The 4,159-nt window shown below is 41.3% G+C and overlaps 1 pseudogene; it reads right to left on the reverse strand.

Annotated features, from left to right (window-relative positions):
* Nucleotides 1-2,741: 2,741 nt before the first annotated feature.
* Nucleotides 2,742-2,811, reverse strand: LOC149242268 (U5 spliceosomal RNA; annotated as a pseudogene).
* Nucleotides 2,812-4,159: the final 1,348 nt, after the last annotated feature.

The raw sequence follows: 4,159 nt of genomic DNA on the forward strand, positions 1-4,159 counted from the left end.
ATGAGGCCCGTAGCTGCTTGGAACTTCTGAAAGATGACATATAAACAGGCCCAAGAAGACTTACATAGCATTGCAAAGATTAGAATGTCATCAACAAAAAAGTTGTGAGAGAGTGAGATATCCTTACAGATCTTAACAGGCTTACATCTTCCTTGGCCGACAGCAAGGTTGATATGCGAACTAAGAGAGTTCATTACCAGAATGAAGAGGAGAGGGGACAGTGGGCATCCCTGTCGGAGCCCTCTTTCGGCCTGGAAGAAAGTCGATGGGATTCCGTTTATAATGACAGAGTAATGAACAGATTCAACGCATGCCATAATCCAGCTGCATGCACGCGGCGAGAGACCAATTTTTGCGAGGAGAACTCTGAGGAAGCTCCAACTAACGCAGTCAAAAGCCTTTGTGAGATCAATTTTGAGGGCGGCCGCATCAATGTTCCTGGAGGAGATGGAGAAAAGGCCTTCTTGTGCAAGGGCGACAGCGTCGAGAATAAGCCTGTCTTTGAGAAAAGCATGTTGCTGTTGAGTGATAAAGAGGCTGAGGGTTTTTTTCATGCGCTCAGCAATAAGCTTGGAGATAATCTTGTAAAGAGCATTGCATAAGGCAATGGGCCTGTAATCCCCGAAGGAGGAGGATTTGTCTTTTTTTGGGATTAATGCAATAAAGGTGGCCGATAGAGCGCTGTTGATACTCCCAGACTGGCAAGTGGCATTGACCATATTGAGGAGATCATTTTTGAGAAGATCATAAAAATGAGAGTAGAATTCTGCCGGAATTCCATCGGGCCCCGGGCTCTTATCTTTTTTGAAGCCTTTTATAATGCTGGAAAGTTCCCCGTCAGTAATAGGCCTAAGGAAGACTTCATTAGCGTCGTCGTCAAACATTGTCGGAAGGTGATTGACTGCCCACATCATATCATAGATGTCATTTTGTTGACGCTTGTATTGGGCGATGAAGAAGGAGGTGGCCGCAGCGGAGATATCAGCCTGAGAGGAGAGGGGATTGCCGCTGTTATCATCCATACTCCATATTGAGTTCCTTGTTCTGCGAGCACTGGCAAAGTTGTGGAAAAACTTTGTGTTCCTGTCGCCCTGTTTGAGCCAAAGAGCTCGACTTTTCAGCCTCCAGGATGCCTCCTCTTTTAGGAGCAGAGCTTGTTTCCTTTTTTCCAGAGACCAAAGGAGAACCTTTTTGTCGAAAGAGAGGCCATGTTGGTGGATGGTAGACGAGATCATACTAATTTCTTGGATGACGTTGCTTAGTTCCCGAGAGTCCGATTGCTTCTTCTTGATCTGCCAAGACTTAATGCCCTCCCTAAGCTTGTTGATTTTTTCACGAAAAGTGAGGAAGGGAGCCTCTTCTAATAGATTGATATGTCCCCAGCTGGAATTGACGAAGGCCACAAAGGATTCGTCCTGTAGATGTACAGAGTTAAACTTGAAAGAGTAGCCCATTCTTTGTTGTTCGCTGACCCAAACCAGAAAGATGGGCTTATGATCAGATGTGTTGGCGTCTCCTGTTTTGGCAATGGGCATCCCCCATTCTTCAATGATGGCAGACGACAGCAAAAAGCGGTCAATTCGCTTTGCAATGAAGGCGTGACCCAGCCTGCCGTTGTCCCATGTGGGGGTCAAGGGAACCGGTGTGACGTCAACCAAGTCTCTTTTTAGGAGCTCTCCACGCATTTTGACAGCCAGATTGTCCGTGGAAGAGCATTGACCCCAGCATTCTTGTGAGCTGAGCGTGAAGTTAAAATCACCTGCAATGATCAGAGAGTTAATATCAAGGATACCTGAGAGAAGAAGAGAATCCCAGAAGGGAAGTCTGTTCCTATATGGCGCATATACATTGAGCAAGTTGATTGGGTGGGGCCTTCCACGAATGGTCGCCGAGATAAGAATGCCAGCTTGACACTTATATGCTTTGGCTTTGACCGTGAGAGGGTTCCATAGAGATACGAGGCCACCCGACAGGCCGTCAGCGCTGATGGCAGCCATATGCCAAGAGGGGAACATTCTTCTGAAGAAGGCCAGGGCAGTCGAGCTGGAATGCATGGTCTCCTGAACAAAAATGATATGAGGACTAGCCGATAGGAATGTCGCTTTCAGAGCCAAGAATTTGGGGGCCGCTCCTAAGCCCCGAATGTTATATGAAACAAGGAAGGTCATTTGGATGGTTGACCAGCCTGGCTTGCTCTAAGGGGCTGAGGGAAAGGAGATTCCAGAACCGGGACGTCAATGAGAGGGAAATTTATAACACCCAATTCACTTGGTTCAATCTTTCATGTCTCCAATGTTAAAGAGAGATTTGCCTAACACATGATAAATAATATATTTGATTCGAAAAGCTGAGGACACTAACCTAGATTATTAGAATTGACTTGTGAGCCCCGCGCCCGAAAATAGTCGTAGGCTTCCAAAAATTGGCGTATGCCGCTGATTGTCTTTAGTAAAAGGCGAAAGAATAGTTCGCTTTGTGTTGACCACACGGCTCCGTGAATTCCTACGTCAAAGCAAAGCTTGCAAAGTGAATTATATTGTTCAGAATCGCTCGCCAGGCCTTTCTCCAAATCCATATTCCCGTGCTGTTTGAATATACTGAGGGCTGATGCTGTTTGAATATACTGAGGGCTGATGCCACCTGAAAAAGAAATTTCCCGCTGGTCTTTCCAGGTGGCATCAGCGCTGAGTATATTCGAACAGAAATTTCCTACTGGTCTTTCCAGGTGGCATCAGCGCTGAGTATATTCGAACAACACACAGTATTCTTTAGTAAAAGGCGAAAGAATAGTTCGCTCTGCGTTGACCACACGGCTCCGTGGCTTTTAATCTAAAAGCCCCGCTAATTTATAGTCGCCCCCTCGTCTGTTTCAAACAGCATCATGAATGTGGGATAATTAACAAGTAGCGTTGCAGGCAATTGCGACAATCTTTATATTCGGAGAAGAATGAACTCATCTATTCTCTGTGACAACACAACAGAGGAAACGTATTGTTCCTGAAGCACTATTTCTATCAGACTCTGAAACATATTATTCCGAATCCAGAGTCAGAATATACAGCTGCATTACCCTTTTGCGTTACGAGTTAAAAGCATTATTACTCTATATCCGGATCATTTGTCCAGTTGAAGGTGTTTGAGGAAAATAATTTTCAGTTGTGGTGAGAATATAAATCTATTTTAAGTAGGGATCTAATAAAAGTTTATATGGATTAAATTTTTCCTGATGCAAATTTTTCTAAAGTACAAAATATTAAATTGTATTTTTAATGCTATATAGAATATATATAAGACCAAATAAATATTTTAACTATAAAAACTTATTTTTTCATGATATATATAATTAACATTAAAATATTTTACATAACATGTAAAAATAGACATTTTATCAATCCATATTAGTTAACATAGATCTTAAATAGTTTATCTGAATTTTTTGAAAAGTATAAAGTTTAAACATCTTACTAACACATATTTTTTTACTTCTAATTACTTTACAACATATTCATTTTTTTATCACAGGCATTATTTTTCTATTTAGAACACATGTACTGACCAACTTTTCAGTACGAAAAAAAGCTATATATTGATATTGAGTATATCAGCAAGATGCCTATACATGTACAGCTGTGAGGATTTCTCCACATACTATAAATATGGCGGAATTTATGATGTATGGTCTGTATATATACATAGTTTTTTGATGGAGATAGGAAATATATGTTCATTAGATATCTAAAACAAAATTGTTTTCCATGCCAACAGAGATATAATATTCATACCTTTGCTATGTATTGTGTCAATGTATAGGCCTAGCATAAGTTAAATACGTGCCATGAAAAACAAAACCATACCATGAAAACAAAACATGATGAGAGTTAAAAGTCAGGAAGACAAAAGTCCTGGATCTGGAAGCAGTTGTTTGCCGAATTAATCTGCATCCTCCATACGCCTTGGGGAGAAGTAAGGCCCATTTTGGATAATGCATCAGCCTCCCTGTTATTGGATCTGGCAATGTGTGAAATAGTATAGCTCTTCTTGTTGTTCCATAAAGCTGCAATTCTATCCATCTATCCAGCAATATGAATGTTTTCGATGTTATGTTTTGACATAACATGATTAGTTATTAACTTTGAGTCTCCAAAGATATGTAATTTCG

This window comes from Pinus tabuliformis, chromosome 8, assembly GCF_031772625.1.
Source record: "Pinus tabuliformis cultivar Carrire ecotype Pingquan chromosome 8, CPIR1, whole genome shotgun sequence".
NCBI classification, from domain to species: domain Eukaryota; kingdom Viridiplantae; phylum Streptophyta; class Pinopsida; order Pinales; family Pinaceae; genus Pinus; species Pinus tabuliformis.